The 17,234-nt window shown below is 34.4% G+C and overlaps 2 long non-coding RNA genes across 2 annotated transcripts; both read right to left on the bottom strand.

The window, feature by feature from the left end:
- Positions 1–5,233: 5,233 nt before the first annotated feature.
- LOC135143313 (uncharacterized) lies at positions 5,234–5,560 on the bottom strand. Its single transcript, XR_010282748.1, has 2 exons — positions 5,334–5,560; positions 5,234–5,273 (listed from the first exon to the last, which is right to left on the bottom strand). It is a non-coding gene; the product is annotated as an uncharacterized LOC135143313 (long non-coding RNA).
- A 9,497-nt stretch (positions 5,561–15,057) lies between these two features.
- LOC135143401 (uncharacterized) lies at positions 15,058–15,969 on the bottom strand. Its single transcript, XR_010282777.1, has 4 exons — positions 15,653–15,969; positions 15,395–15,601; positions 15,214–15,324; positions 15,058–15,158 (listed from the first exon to the last, which is right to left on the bottom strand). It is a non-coding gene; the product is annotated as an uncharacterized LOC135143401 (long non-coding RNA).
- Positions 15,970–17,234: the final 1,265 nt, after the last annotated feature.

Genomic DNA, 17,234 nt, shown 5'->3' on the forward strand with positions numbered 1-17,234 from the left:
TTGTGAACTTTTGTTAAATGTTCACAGACCTGCTGGCGACTGTTTTCTGCTTTGGTGCAATAAGGACATTTTATTAACTTTCTTGCTACCAACAAATCAGTAGTCTTCTTGTGAACATTTCTAACATGTTCGTAAAGATTTTTTATTTGCTTGAATTGTTTTCCGCAAAATAAAGGTTTATCACAATTTTCCATCATTACAGGCTGATAGAGAGATATGATAGAAATAAAGACCAAGAAACCAGCGATAAAGATTGTACACCACAGAACATTTCACGACGTTGTCAGATTCTTCCATTTCTTCAACCTTCGACTATACATAACAGAACTTACGTTCACTGCACAAAGGACGTTAAAAGAAACCTTTTAAGATAGGAAATTTGCAGAAACCCTAACATTGTGTACAAAAAAAGCACATGAAAGTGCGTTGAATTGAAGTTTTTTTTATTGAAGTCATTTTTAAGATTCATGCACCAAATATAGGCAACCAAATGAAAGTTTCTTCCATACGAAAATAATAATTCGAAACAAAATTTTATTGCAAATGATAAATCATTAATGTTTGAAAATATTAAATATGGTACATCAATTATTAAGATGTTCAAGTTCAAATAATTTAAATTTACCGCCGCTAACTTTTAAATTCATCCATCATTACTGGTCCGTATTGTGACCAATCACCGTATCCGGCCGTGCTCTGGCTAGTCGCCTATAATTTTAACCTAACCTAACAAGCATGGCAATATGGCATGGTTCCCGCGTAGTCGGTATCAAGTGTGGTGTACTCTCATTTCCGTGATCAAATTTAGCATTTATTTGCCTTTTTTATTATTAAAGGTGTATTTGTTACTGCCTTAAACAGTGAGTGAAGTGTACAATCAGTAATTTCGGCTGTTCGCAATTTGTTAAGCCCTGAATTTTTTATTTTTTAACTGTCGAAATTGGGGTGTTTACCATTTTAATTTTAGTGCCGAACACGATGTGTGCCAGCGCTGCGCTCGGAGCGATCACCGGATTTACGTGTACAAATATTCGGACTAGATTTTCAACGTGGTGTTTATTGTTTTTTGGTTTACACTGCAGCCTCTGTTGAATGGTTGGTGTCCATAAGGCTGCATTTGTTGTGTGCGCTCTGCGGCGGTGCTTGTGACGAATGGTTTGACATTTCATGTGCTATTCCCAATCAAACACAAAACAAGTCTTGGAAATCCCCAATTGCTGTCGCAGATGTCGATCAGGTAGGCCTAATAAAACTGTTACAAAAACGTTGAAGAGTTAAAAATAAAATAAACGCAAATTTTCTTAAAACAGTGTCCGAAAGATGCACCGCTCAACAAACAGGACATTAATAGCTACTTTCAAATATATTTTTCACTTGAATCAATTTTTTTAAATAAATCAACATTACTAATTAATAAATTATGTAAATCTTTAGAGTTGCCTGAAAAATTACATTTTACTGAGATGAGCGCTTTTAATGTTTCGACTTTAAGGCTGATTCTTCTCCGTAGTCCATAATTTGTTGACTCTTTCTGCAGATGCGCTAGTTCCAGGAAGACATAACACAGGTCATTATAAAATACTGTAGTCAACTCACTTATGAACAAAAAATGAATTTTTTCTCGTGCCGCTAATCACCAAAATGATTTGAACTGTTTTGAAATGTCACGAACGTCCAAAATCTGTCAAATGTGTCAAAAATTGAAATGCCCGGTTTGCGGTTTAATTTCATTTTAAATTGACACGAAAATACGCCAGAGCATTAGGGGTTGCAGTGTTATCGAGCATTTGAACGCTACTGCAACACATTTGAATTTGACCTTCAAAAATTGTAAATTGTCAGAAAAGCGTTGAAGTCATGTTGAAGGGCTTGTCATGAATTACACCTTGGAAAGTCGATTGGAGTTGAACAGAATAAATCGTCTGGTCTGTTTTGCAAAGAAACAATAATTTTTCAAATAATGAAATCCGAAAAGTGAGGTTAAATTGGTGGTCGAAACCAATGACCACGGTAATTAATAAAAAAAATACATTTTTATAGGTCCTCTGAAGGTAAAAATTGTGAAAAATCACGTAACTCTTCTACAGTATACCCTAATCACGTTCCTCGTCTTCAAATGTTATGCAAATGCTTCCTTTTGCCACAAAAAAAAAAAATGTTAAATTTCCTGTTTGTACACTTTATTCGGAAGCTGTCCCCAACGTAAACTACCTATTTATCAGGGGCGGTTGGTGCCGGGGGGCACAAGAGCACGTGCTCCCCCAAAATTACAACGTCTACAAACACACTGGACATAGCAAAATAGTAATTTTCAATATTTAAAAAATTATCCGGAAATTTGTGTCATAATTATCAAAACCAATTTTTTTATCTCGCTCCACTTGTATAACTTGTATCAAAACTTACTTCCACTTGCATCTAAAGATGTCTAAAGATGTGTCTTGGACATATGATATGTTATTTCTGATGAAATGCTGATAAAAGCCCGGCACAGAGACCGAATGGACCGAATCATGGCCGATTTAGATGTTTTGTTTACACCGTTGCCATGGAAACTACACGTCGTAGCCGCCTGATATGCGCCTGATACAGTAAAACCTGTCTATGCCTTCCACCATGGAGGAAGGAATATAATGGAGGGAGTGAGAGTTCAAATAAGTGATCCCGCGCCAAAATGCGTGAAAGCAATAAAAGGTGCTACAATATGGCTGCCGCTTCAGTGGCGTATCTTAATAGTATTCATAAGGGGTCCCACTACTCAAAATTATATTCAATGCAAATATTTTTTTTAGAATATCTAAAATTTGAATTTTACTCATAGAAATTTATTTTGTATAATTATAATCAACAAAAAACCCAAATTCACATCAAAGTTTTAATTTTTGCTGCATAATTGTTGCGAGATCTTTGGAATAACATTTAAGGAGATAATATTATAAAGAAAAAACATTAGCCAAGAATAATAAAATCATTATATAAAATTATAAATGACTGGTAGTTACGCTAAGGTTTTGGGGATAGAGTGAGGTTAAAGAATAACAGACGAATTTGTATATGTTGTAATTCTAGAAGCTCGATTTTTTTTTTATTAATCCAATCAATGCATATCATTACTTGGTCTTAGTACCAGTAATCATAGAAATGTTGCCTCAATGCCAGTCATTTTCGGGTTAGCGGTGGGTCTTAAAATAATTTTATTAAAAGGCAGTAAGAGAACTGTACTTTATAATTTGTATAATAATTAATATTAATTTACAAATATGTACTAGATAATAATAACATAAATAACATATATGTTTTTATAGGGTATTAAAAGAATACAATATTACAAAATAAAGATAAATTCACTTAAAGGAAATACATACAATTTAAATAAAAAGAATACAGGATTACTACAAAGATGAGTTCGTTTCAACTAAAGGTTTGATACTTTTCTGAAAAATAGTATAAGAATAAAAAATATATATATATAAGAAGAAACAAAGTAAAACGTCAACGCAATCAAATATGTTTTAGGTTTTCTCCATATAATAAAACTTAACATGTTGTTTACATTTTTTTTTTAAATAAACCACATTTTGTAACTTTATTGCCCTTTAAAATGAATCAACTTAGTATATCTTTGCCTATCAGAATCTACTAAATAAGACTTACTTTTACAACTGTATTTTATACGCAAATTCAAATAAATATTAATTATTTCTTTCAACAAAAAAGATGTATGGGGGTGATTTCTATGAAGCAATTTCTCACAGTTCAAATTTTCAATGATGTCAATTACAATTTTGCATTTACTAAGTTTGGTATGTACTCGCTCATGTGTTCTGTAAGTTTTTTCACTTTGTACGCAAATGGCAATCACATCGTCACTAGGATAGCTCAATCCCCCCTTTGATTTGAAATCAACAAAACTTCCTAATAAGTTCTCTTTTATACCAAAAAGGCATGATATACATATTTCACATTTCAAAGATTTGGCTAATTTAAAAGCAACAAATCCAGCAATGTAAATGACAACTTCCTCACAAAAATTTGTTAAAGATTCCTGCGTAAAGAAATAATTATGTTCAAAATTAACGTCACTTTCCTGAGTAACTTGTACGTCACTCGTTAATATCAATTGATCAGAATTAATAATATTTTCGAGTTTTTTAATTCGAGACGAACATGTCAAAATATTTACTTGCTCTAAGGGTACACAGTTTCCAAAACCACTGTGATTTATTTCTGCGTGTATTAATAATTTTTTATATGCAGATTTAAACTGACGAGTAGTAGGGTTATTATTGCAGCCCCCTAAATTTCTAATTTGGGCAGATACTGTAAAATTGACGTTCCTCCATCACCCATTACATATTGTTCATAAATATTTAATACTGCATGTAAACCAGCTACAAAACCTATAAAACCTGTTTTACGGGGCGAGTGAATAATTAAATCTTTGTTAAAAAATCTCAATTTGGATATATACGAAGTAAAGCAATTCACAAACGTTTTTACCTGATTAATATTATACTTATTTAATGCTTGCTTGTAACCAAATTCCTTTATTCTGCGCGAATTCAATATGTCAAAAGCGTCATTAATATTTAAAATGAAGGTAGCCGTTGCTCCACAGTTCTTAAACTGATCAAGCTGTAAAATATCTCGACAAAACGTCAAAGCTTCAGAGACAGACCTGCTTAATAACTGTGTAGCTAGAGCAACTTTCATTTTTTGTTTAAAAAAATTTATATGTCTTCTACGTAGTTTGTTTGCAAGGTGCAGCCCTTCATTTTCTTGCAGTTCATTTAGAAGTTCTAAGTATTTAAAATCAATAACATTATTCTCTCCATCAACTATTCTTCTTTTGTCACCAAATGTGTTACGTATTAATTTCATCATGTGTGAAGGATCAAGTAAAATAAGTATATTCTCTTCACCAAAGTTTGTTTTCAAATTAGAAGGGCTAAATGAGCAACCTAATGCAGATGCCATTGACAAATTTGTCGCACAACCATCAAATGTAATATTGCTAATTTCAATTCCTACACTTTTTACTAAAAATAAACACTGTTTTAGTAAACCTAATTTTTGCTCACTATTTAAAGAATGGCTTAAAAAGTAACCCACGGGGATTTTCCAAGAGCCATTTATAGCAACCAGCATGAAAACTAAAGCTTCTTTGGCCTCTTCATTTTCATTTACTTCGATTATACTACCCATATCAGCATATCCATAATATTGTTGCCCATCATATTCAATGCAGCGTTTAATAGCAACTTCATCGAACACTAAAGAACACACAATTTTACGTTCTTCAGCCTTTGCTTTTAACACATCGAATGCCTCACTTGTGAAACCTGGTGCACCATTCACTGAAGAATACCATACAGACAAAGTTTTTGGGTGTGGAAGACAGTCCATGAATTGTTTTCTTATAAAAGAAAAAGCCTTTGGGGAGTAGAAATGTGTTGTAACGGCAAATTTTCTTATTTCTGGCCCATATTGATTTGGCAATGGTTTGTTGTTAATTTTAGCCCACATTCTGCTCAACAGTTCTGTATTTTCCTGAAATTTATTAACATCCAGACTGTTGTTTTCATAATAGTTGATTTTCTTCCTTAAACTTGAAACAACATCTTTCAGATTACTGCGTTGCTGTTTTGAGGTTCTGCGTTTTAAGGTGGTATCACTCAGAATTGTCACACAACAGTTGAGCACAGTGGCGGCTCGTGACTATTTTGGTTGGGTCGGCCAGCAGTGAGTAACGCAAAGTTTTAAGACATAGAATACAAGAACCAGGGACCTCAAGTCAGTCATTATCTATAATTTGCTTCCTGTATGGTGTTAATTCATATAGTCCTAACAACTTGGTAAAACAAAATAAAAAATATTCTTCAAATAGGTATAAAGTAAAGCATATACTTATACAATATAAGCCATCTATAATAATAAAATAACGACAATAAACTCAAATAAAAATGAAAATAACATTCAAGTTATAAAGTAACACATTCTAACAAAAAATATAACATGAAACGTCAACAACTATTTATTAGTAAAAAACAAAATTAAAAAAGTAAATTAGAAATTTTTATAAACCAATTAAATGCGTCTTTGTTTTGTATTGGTAAAGTGGTCAATTACTTGATTATAGAACTTTTGATCTTCCGTTAAGTTTGTAAGCACTTCTTTTTCTATTGCTAAAACGAATAATTTGGATAATCGATTTTGACTAATGGAGTTTCTAGTAAAATTTGTAATTCGCTTTAAAGCTGAAAAACTGCGTTCAACATATGCTGATGTGGATGGTAGGTATATGATTAAAATTAAAGACAGAAATAATTTCGGAGGCTTCTACATTTTCGTAAGTAGCATCATCAGGAGCAGGGTTGAGAAATTAGGAAGATGGCAAAAGAGCACGGTAACTCAATATGTCAATCGTACCAGACGACCAGAGGCAAAACTCTTTTTCTGAAGTTTTTTTGAATTTATTGTCAACATCATATTCAAAAATTAAACAATATCAACAAAATAGTTTGTTTTTTGACTTGCTCCCCGTCAGCCATTCATAATTTTCATACCATGCTGTATTAATTATTAATTATTAATATGCTATTGCACCGGAGCTGACGTTATTATTGCTCCGTGCTTCGATTAAATGTTGCATGCGCGGCTCCGAACGGGTCATTTCTTTTATATCCCAGGAATTGATCATCGTATGTTAAAAGTCGAAAGTCATTATTTAATAGATGTGTAACAGCATCAAAATTTAAATCAGTTACTAATTCTCTTACTAACTGTTGTCATTGTTACTGAAATTAGAAACAAACCTAAACCAATTTCATCCACGTGAAGACTGCAGAAATTCACAATATACAGACAGCGGCCGGCCGGTGCTGGTAGTGGGGAACCGCATGGAAAAGTGCACGGCAGAAGTGGAGTGATGAAACGTAATATTGTACGGTTTCATCGCTATTGCCTTCTAACTTATACAAACAGAAGGTGATAGCGCTATAACAACTTGATGTACTGCCAAAAGGCCGGCCGATTTTAGCAGACATTTGACCAATCACTGCTGCAGGCGCGTTAATCAGAGGGTATCAGACACGTATCAGTCTTTATAGCTATTTCTCTTTAATTCCGCTAAACAGAGAGCGATAGCAGATATGACATTATTCGACGTTTAGGCTTGTTGCACACGAACGGTAGTTCCACCGGCCGGCAGATTTGCCGTGCCGGTAAAAAACCGGAGGGTGTTTGCACACGCTCCTCATCACAGTTGCATAGACTACACAACAGAAATAAACTGTGTACAGAACCGTAATACTTCAGTTTGCAAACTAACAATTAGTCTTGCATCTCTGGCTGACCAGAAGAAAAAGGTCTGCTGGACATGTGGACGTCGATTTGCCGTAAAACGTAGACAAAGACAAAAGGGCCCCAACCTCCCAACTTCCAAACACACAAGTGTCGCATCGACACTGAGCCAGAGCGTACCTAATTCTGAAATATTGCAATAAGTGCCACCCCTGTTAAGTGCTAGTACGATCCTGACTAAAATTTTATAAAACAACAGGTATTTCAGCCGGACGTCTGCAAACCTCCATTGACTTGTATGCAATCTAATATTTTGCTCGGCGAAATGATCGGCCGGTTAGCTCGGTCGCCGGGATGTACGTCGGCGAAAATATAATATATCCGGCTGCCGGCAAAGATTTAACGGCGGAATTACCGTGATTTCTTCGTATGCAAAGTCCTGTTCTCACCAATGAAATATAATTTCATCCGGTTGTTCGACCGTCCGACAAATCTGCCGGCCGGTGGAACTACCGTTCGTGTGCAACAAGCCTTATTCTTGTAGTCGGCCGGCCTCAGCTGCTGCTCCTCGCAGTAAAAATATTTAAACTTCCCGGCACGATTTGTGCTTCCGAACGAAAGTGAATAAATTAGATAACGCTTTTTGTAATTAAAAAAATAATAACAACAGTAAAATCAGGTGATTTCAAAATAGCTTTAAATTATATTCTTGCGTTTAAAATAAAAATGAATATCGCAAATTGACAAGTTCGGTGACAGACTCGGCCTGGCCTAACTGGCCCCCCCTGACGAGCCGCCACTGGTTGAGCATAAATAACTCTTCACGTAGTCCAAACACTCTCTAGTGATCTCTAGTCACTTTTCAAATATCTTAACGCCTGCTACTGCTATCGTTGTTCCGTGCGTGTAGGAGGTATAATGTTGTCGCTCTTTCAAAACGACCGCATCAAATAAAGGTAGACGCTTAGCGAGGTTTTAATGAAAATTGGTCTGGACCACTGGAAGAGGGTGGAGTGTTGTGCATGCTGCATCCGAAATTCCGCATGAATCACAAATGCAACCTTTCACAGCTTTTATGATAAGGCTGAATTTTTTAATTTAATCTATAGGTAATATTGCAAATGAAATTATAATAAATAATATAAACATTTTGTGTACTCCAGTTATAATAAAACAATGAGTATTAAATTACAATTATAATATATCTATCAAAACATTAATTTTATAATTTAATTTCTTAATCAATAAAATAAATTGACTTCATTAATTTTTTTGAGCCACCTCTTAAGAAAATCTAAAAAATGTGAATGGAATGATAAATTACAAGTACAAACTCATCATATTTTTTGCATTTTAGATAGGATTTATTCAGCAAAATTTAAGGGTGACGTCATCAATTTTTTTAGGAGGGATGAACAAATACATTTTGAACAAAAGTTTACCATGCTTATAATAACTTTAAAATATCTCCAAGATTTCAAAGCATTCGGTTCTGTAATTCTTGATTAAATCAATAAAATCAATTGACGCATTCATTAATTTTTTTCAGTCACCCTGTATATGCAAATCGAAAAAATTTGAATGGAATGATAAATCACAAGAAGAGACTCACCATAATTTGTACATTTTAGATAGGATTTATTCAGCAAAATTTTGTGGTGACGTCATAAACTTTTTAAGGGGGACGACCAAATACATTTTGATCAAAAATTTACCATGCTTATGATAATTTTAAAACATCTTCAAGATTTTAAAGCATTCGGTTTTGCAATTCCTGAGTAAATCAATAAAATAAATTTTGCGCATTCATTAATTTTTTTGAGCCACCCTGTATATGCAAATCCAAAAAATATGAATGGAGTGATATATCACAAGTACCTACAGACGCATCATATTTTGTACATTTTAAATAGGATTTATTCGGCAAACTTTTGAGCTGACGTCATCAAGTTTTTGGAGGAGATAACCATATATATTTTGACTAAAGATTTATGATGCTCTTTAGAGCCTTAAAACATCTGCAACATTTCAAAACATTCGGGTTAGCAGATTCAAAATTAAATTGGAAAATGTTTTTATAATTTTGATTTTTTTCCAAAAATCTGGACGTTTCGGGTAAAAACTCAATTCGGAGTCGTAAACTACACGTGTAGGACTCTATAATTTTATACAATTTAAAACCCATTTACTATGTACAATTTTGAAGTGACGTCATCGCATTTGTGGTGGGGATGATTAGACAGTACTTTCGGAGATTATCTGTCTAATAAAAATTCGGGACGGCAGACAGACGGACAGACGGACGGACAGACAGACGGACAGACGGACGGACAGACAGACGGAAATGGGAGACCTATTTCTTCGTCTTCTAGGGGTCATGAAAGATCGAGAAAACGTAAAAGTAAAGAGTCGGCCGACGGACTCGATTACAATACGAGAACAATTTAAATGCGCACTAGTTTTAATGAAATGTGAAATAAGTCACAGCATTATTAAAAACTTTTCAGCACAGAAGAAACTATTTCAGCATTTGTAAAACTGAAAGGGCAATAAATAAAATAATGGCAGATTATTTTTTCTATTTGTGCAATAAATAATGCAATTTAGAATTATTTAATTAAATTGCTCATTCGTTAAAATAACTGTTTCTTTAATAAATCAATTTGTATTTGAGAAAAAATAAACGAGCATTTCAAATGTTCCCTAAATTACTAAAATGTGCATTAGTTCACAGTAAAGTGGGCATTACACTCCCACTCTTTAAAGGACGTGTCATGTGCTTCATTTCGCGCCAGTTTGGCAGGGAAGGAATCCGCACTTCTAAAGCCAAAAAAGCATTAATTATTATTATTCAATAAATTAATAATGTTTAGTAATTGAGTATTTTGATGAAAGAATGTTTATTTTAAGTTTCTTTGTTAATTTTTTCAAAACTTTTAATTTGTTTAGCTACTTTTTTGCTATGAATATCATATGTTTTTGTTAATTTTGTATGCATTCATAAAACACATTTTAATACAGCAGGTCTATTTTTGTTTGTTATTTTCAATACAGTTTCAATAATGCACGCAGTACAGAAAATCATTGCCCAAAACAATAATTTTATTATTCCAATTTACACTTAATATAATGCACAAAATGCAAAAACTTATGGCGCAACATAGTAAATTTAATGCACAAATGTTATTGCGCATAGTATAAAATTTAATGCACAAAGTATTAAAAATAATGCACAGTTAATTACGACCCTTACAATACTTCCTTTGCTTACGCTCGGGAAGTAAAAATCTAAATCGAATCTTACAATTATCTGACAAAACTGAATATGTTATACCATACCGGACTTCAAGGGCGAGGAAAGTACTCTCTAAATAACTTTAGACCAATTTTTATAATTCAACAATTTACATAATAGAGTATCAAAAATAAAACACCGATAGCTTTCGAATAATTTTGAATGTGTTGTGCTAATTTTTTTTTTATTCCACCAATATTTTCTATTTTGACAAAATGACGAAAGAATCGAAACCTGGAGAGCAAACCGAGTAAAATTTGAAGCCTCTTTTGTCAGGGTAGGTATTTTACCCTGCATAATCTCCGCCTTCCCAATTTCACGGTCAACTTCTGCCGGAAGGTCCGACCCACTGTGCGACAGAGATCGCAGTAGGTACAGCTGAAAACTTGAGGCAAATTTTTCATCTGCAGCGCTTACTTAACTGACGTTGTATATGAATTGTGTAACACTTATTAAAAAACCTATTGATGCAATCTGTTAAGAAAGGTTCCTTGTAGATACCTCTTTTTTTAATTTTTTTCGCACTACAAAGTGTACGTTGTAACAGCAATGTAAATGTCGTCATTTTTGCATGTTTTTACTTTTTTTTTTACACAGAAAACAGAACTGAAAATCAAATTTTAATATAAGAGGGACAAAATATGTCTAATAAGGATTGTTAAAAAAAAAAAATGATCGTCCTAAGTCAATTTCTCTCGTTTTTACAGGACATTTCAAATGGGATAAAAACTGTCCCAAACCAGGCCGAGTGATACCGCCTTAACGTTTTAATAGTGCATTGTTGTTGTGACACTAATGTCTTCAGGTTGTTAATTTGTTGTTTCAGTAAAACGTTTGCACATGTTTTTGTTGTTAAATTTTCAAGTTTCTTTGTAATTTCAAAAACTTTATTAGACAATTCATCTTCTATATTCTGTTGAGGCTCTACCGAAGGTGCGTCACAAACTTCTGTGTGATGCGTTTCATTGCCTCTAAAGGTCACTACATTGGTAATCTAAAATAAATATATGTATTAATTGTTATATCATGCAGCATGTGAGTTTATTTAATACCCTTTCTTCATAAGTATAAGACATAGTTGGTACTGAATGTGGTCTTAAAACTACTTTCTGGGCTGATGTTCTATCAAAACACTTTTCTTCAAAATGAAATGAACACAGGAAAAAGTTGTTCACAGACACAGAATTTCCTAGGTGAAGATAAAGGAAGTCTGTCCACAGTTTCTTTAATTCAGGTTTCTGGGGACACCTAAAAGCAATTCAAAAATATTCATTAGTCCCTCTTAAGCAAATATTAAACGAAAAAATACGACACACCTGTGAAACGTAATTTTTTCTCTACCAATTGTTGACCTGGAGCCACTCGTAACTTTACACAATTTGCAACTAACCATTTTAAGTTTTTAAATAAACATGAAACGCTTATCGCAAATTCAAAACAAAACGTTCACACTAAACACGAGGTTAAAAGCGAAAATGACAAAAACAGAATCGTACGACACTGGTCAGTGCTGGCTGATGAAATTATTAAAGTAAGCATGTGCGGTGAAGGGCGCGCTAATTGAAAAGAGTAATAAAAGGTGCTTGCACTGGTGCCAAGAATTTACATTGCCGAGATACGGCGCACTCCCTCCATTATATTCCTTCCTCCATGCCTTCGACCATATACTAGCTAGACATGGCATGCGGCCAGTTGTAGGGTATGTCGTATGAAGCCAACATAACGGGAGGGGGGTGAGAGGAACTGACTGCCAGGGCGGCTCGTCTGTTGGGATCCAAAGGATAAAAATAAAACCGTGAGGTAAATTAATACAAAGTCACGTTGGGGAACTGTATTTTAATATAAATACTAATAGAAATATGTGAAACATAGTTATTATACATAAACAATGGAAGACAACAAACCTAATAACTACAAAATTTTATTAACCGACGAAAAGGAGGAGGTTCTCGATTTGATTTTGATGATTCTTTCTTTGTTGGATAGAGTAGACCTCGAACTTGGTCCCATTTAAATTTGAAAAAAAAATTCTACCCCTAAGGGTAAAAAAAAAATGCAGAATTTTTTTTTAGTTCAGAAGTTTAGTTAATAAGAATAAAAAGGTTTATTTTTCGCTTTTCAGTGTCTTATCGTCGGTTTAATTTTTTGTTAAAAAGTTTTTTTTGAAAAACTAAAATGACATAAAAGCGCAACTAATACATTACTGGTTTTTAAATAATATTGCCTTCGTAAACAAACTTCGAATTTTTGAATCAGAATTTCTTTCCTGAAGTCTTCTGGTTTCATGGTGAATTCTTATAGTGAAATAGCGTCTTAAAATTAACTTAACAAGATTAACAGAATGTGTATCCAGGGGATCGTCATTAGAATTATGAGAGTGGAATATGTCGTAAGTAGATTGCGGAATATTATTAAGAGTTGCATTGATCAATATTTGATGTAAATTACGAGCAATAAAAATATTTTTGTGTTTATGAATCATAAGTCGCAAGCATTTTTCTCCTATCTCACAAACTTTTATCACGAAAGGAGATGCGTTTATCATTCTTCCATACTGTTTACGTTTCTGAAGGAGCGATAAAGGTTCATCAGTTTCTAGCAACCCAAAACAAAAACCACAAGTTACACATCGCTTTAAACATTTCACTACGAATCCGGCTATATACGCCACAACATCGTTAACATAGCTAGTTAAATGCCATATTGGCGCACCTATGTAGTCATGGTCTTCAATTTCCTTTGAAATAGGCAGGAAGTCATCTCCGTGTTCTAAATTTTCATTGTTATCAGTATGTGTCAGTGTTTTGCAGGACACATGTAATATAGATGTGGCATCTAAAGCAACTGCATTCCCAGCATCTGCACCTTTAATTTCAGTATGCAGCAATAGTCTTTTGTAGATGTGTTCAAATTGTCGCGCTGTAGGATTATTACTTGAACCACCTCGACTACGCACAGCGCTGAAAAAGATCTCGAGATGATCTTGAGATAGCTTATAACTAAGAATATATTTTAAAAGAGGTATTTCTACTTCAATAAAATCTCTGTACATGTTAATAAGACTGTTTATACATATCAGGAAACCTAAAAAGCCTGTTTTTCTATGTGTCTGTAAAATTGGTACGTCTTTTAATCGAATCCCTATAATATATTCTTTGCAAAAATTTAAGTATTCAAAAACGAAATGGCAATTTTTAGGCGTTAATGGTTTTCGATATTGTGCAGTGGAGGCAAAATTACGTACATTTAATATATCAAATAAATTATTTATAACGCGACAAAAGTTTGCTGTAGCACTTACACCTCTAAAGCTGGATGCTGTATATCTTCTTCCAAAAAAATGAAAGCATCTGCGACACTGTTGCTAAATGTCTGCGCGGCTACTTTTACTTTCATTTTTTCGCGCGTCCAGTCAATGTGACGCTTTCGTATTTTCGTTGCAGCGTGAAGACCCTCCGTTGCTTGTAAATTGACCAATTTCTCGAAATATTCCCATAAAATGACACGTCCATCTTTGTCAATGAGTCGGCCTTGGCTTGCCAAACAATTTCTCAGTAATTTCAACATATGGCAAGCATCTAGGTACAGATAAATTTTCTGTTGCAATAATGGATGCATAAAGAATGTTTGCAAATTACTAGGATTATCCAATTTAGCTCCTAAAATTGTAGCCATATTTAAATTGGTTGCTGTGCCATCGAATGTCAAAGATGAAACTATAACTCCACTTTCAGTCAAAAACTCTAAAGCATTGTTCACCAACTGAGCTTTCTCTGTTGCAGTTAATGAATTGATCAAAAAGTAAGCAAACGGTAATTTCCAGTGGGCATTTAAGGCTACCAACATATACACAAGAGCTTCTTTTGCTTCTGGAAGTGAGTCCGATGCTATATTAGTGCCTAGGTCTACATATCCTGTGAATTTCTGGCCCGTCCATTCTGTTTGTTTTCGGATTGCCATCTCATCAAAAACAAAGTTACATATGAGTTTTTGTTGTTTTTTGTTTTGTTCTGCAACCTGGATTTTTAAAGCATTAATTGCTTCAGAAGTATACCCTGGTTCACCATTTACTGAAGAGTACCACTTGGCAATTGTGCGACGATGTGGCAAGCTGTTATTGAATTTAGTACGCACATACTCATATGCTTTACTTGAATAAAAATTCAAAGTGAGAGCAAACGCACGCAAATCTGATGAATATTTTTGGCGTTTTGGACCTTGCACAAAACGATTTAATATATTTGTTGATGACTCAGGTATTGTGGCCTAAAATTATTAACATTTCAATACATTTTCACAATTATCTATTATGAATGTAAACACTACCTTAACAGTTAACGACGTGTTTTCACTAATTAACTTCTGGGATTCGAAATGTTTCAATAATGATTTTAAATTTGATACTCTTGCTCTGAGGCGTCTTGTTCGTTGTTGAAATAATCTTAATTTGGCACGTTGAATCGTTATTGTCTTTTTGGCTATTTGCCAATTTCTTTTCGCTTTTCTAGGAGTTCTCATTTCATCAGTTGAACAATCACCTATATATCGTGCACGTTTTACCCTAGACAGTAAATGATAATTAGTGACAGTTGCAAGATAGAACAGACAATACTTACCTTTTCATTAAAGGTCTACTAGGGACATTAGTTTTTTTAACAGAGTCAAGTGATTCTGTGGTCGAACTTTTTATACTACCCTGTACTGAAGTTATTTTTCGTTTTCCCAACCTACACAAATCATTCGTACAAAATGAATATAAAACATGGCTGCATGTAACTCATGTATGATTTTGAATACCTGAACTTTGGTGGACCCATGGACTGACTCATACTTGCACCGGGTTGTCTAGTGATGACTGCTTCATCCACAGACTCTGTAGCTGTCAAAGTTTCCGAAGACCATGATAGTGGTTGAGCTAGTATTGACAAGTCTGCTTGTTGTGTTGTCAGCTGCTGAGTACTTTGCTCACATTCTTTAATTGTTTTTTGTGACGAACTGCTGGAACTTTATTTATTTGGTAATATTTTGTCACCAGTTCAATTTAATAATACACACTTTGCTTCTGTCGAGTCGCTTTCTGAAAGTCCACTTGTTGAAGGGATCTTCGAGGGCAGGGCATCTTTACTTAGTCTATGAATTCCCCCTGGCTGTATACAGGGTTAGTCACGAGAGAATTACTTCTGAAAATTATTTTTACGCAACCCAAAATACGAATACCATGTACCATTTGATACTAAATGAATTTAAAATGAAATGCTTAATCCATGATTGCTTTGAGTTTGGCAATCTCATTTTGACAATTGTGGAAAAGGAGGTTACGCGAGTGTCCATGGTGGTACCGCATCCAGTCGGAAATCTCCTCTGGCGCCGCTAATAAATTTGTCAGTGTGCCTCTTGATCTTTTGCAACCGATTAATCACGAGAAAATTATTTTTAAAAATTCCTCTTACGGCATTTTATTCAAAGGTTACAATACAAACTCAAACAAGTAAGTAAATAATTTAACTACTAATCTGTTGAAAATGTTGGGCATTTTGGACGGATGCTACGGCTTTTTTGTAAATGGATGGCCGAAGAAGTCCAGAGGTTGCAGATTTGCACTTCAAAGAGGGTCTAGGTGACGCAGAGATGGCGAATTAACACATGCACATTAGCGGGGAACAACATTGGTCGAGCACTTACGGCTTCAGTATAGCCCAGATTGATCTGACTGTATGTCGTCGATCCAATGGGGCTCTAGAGGCGAGTCAACGATGGAAAAAAAATGTTAAAAATTAATTAACGTCAAAGTAACACTGCCAAAGTCAAAGCAATCATGGATTAGGCATTTCATTTTAAATTTAGATAATATCAAGTGGTACAGGGTATTAGTATTTTGGGTTGCGTAAAAATAATTTTCAGAAGTAATTCTCTCGTGACTAACCCTGTATAAAAACTGGTCGCTGCAAAGTGGTTTGCACACAAGTAAATATTTCTTGTGTGAACGGGCTGCATTCCTATATTCTCAAACCATTTTTTTCTCCGTTCTGGATCACAGGGAAACCTAGTATAATTATTGTTTATTAAATACATCGTCCAACTGGTTTTGGTTATCTAATTAACACATTTTTGTTGTTCTAATTATCTCATTTTGTAGAATCTACACCACTGGCTTCCCAAACAAATACCACGTGGATGACACTGGTAAAACTTACCGATGATAGGAACATGTCGATGCTTTTTCGAAACTTCTTCGACACAAAAAACAAATTCTTCCCATTTCTCTTATTTTTTATCACTTTTATGTAAATAGTTCACTTTGTATCACGTTTTCAACTCGATCACTTCAGCTGTTGTTTTCAAGTGACGACCACCATATTGAAGACGGTAAGTCAACAACCAATCAGAGACGCAGTCCCGAAGGGCGATTTTCGCTTAATGTTTACCACCTCGTCTCGCGTCCCCAGTCATGTTGGCTTCACAACAAAGGTGCTCACACCATATCTAGATAATATATGATCGAAGGTCTATGCCCAACACCTTCTAGACATAAGGCCGGCGCACTAGTTTTGTGACGTCATGGTAATGGGTCCGCATCAAAATGTCAACGTTCTGTAAATTGTTACAAAAGGCAAGTAATCGTCATTAATAATGCAAA

Source organism: Zophobas morio, unplaced genomic scaffold (assembly GCF_036711695.1).
Source record: "Zophobas morio isolate AGI-343-1 ecotype UQ-CSIRO unplaced genomic scaffold, CSIRO_AGI_Zmor_V1 ptg000058l, whole genome shotgun sequence".
In the NCBI taxonomy this organism is placed as follows: Eukaryota; Metazoa; Arthropoda; class Insecta; order Coleoptera; family Tenebrionidae; genus Zophobas; species Zophobas morio.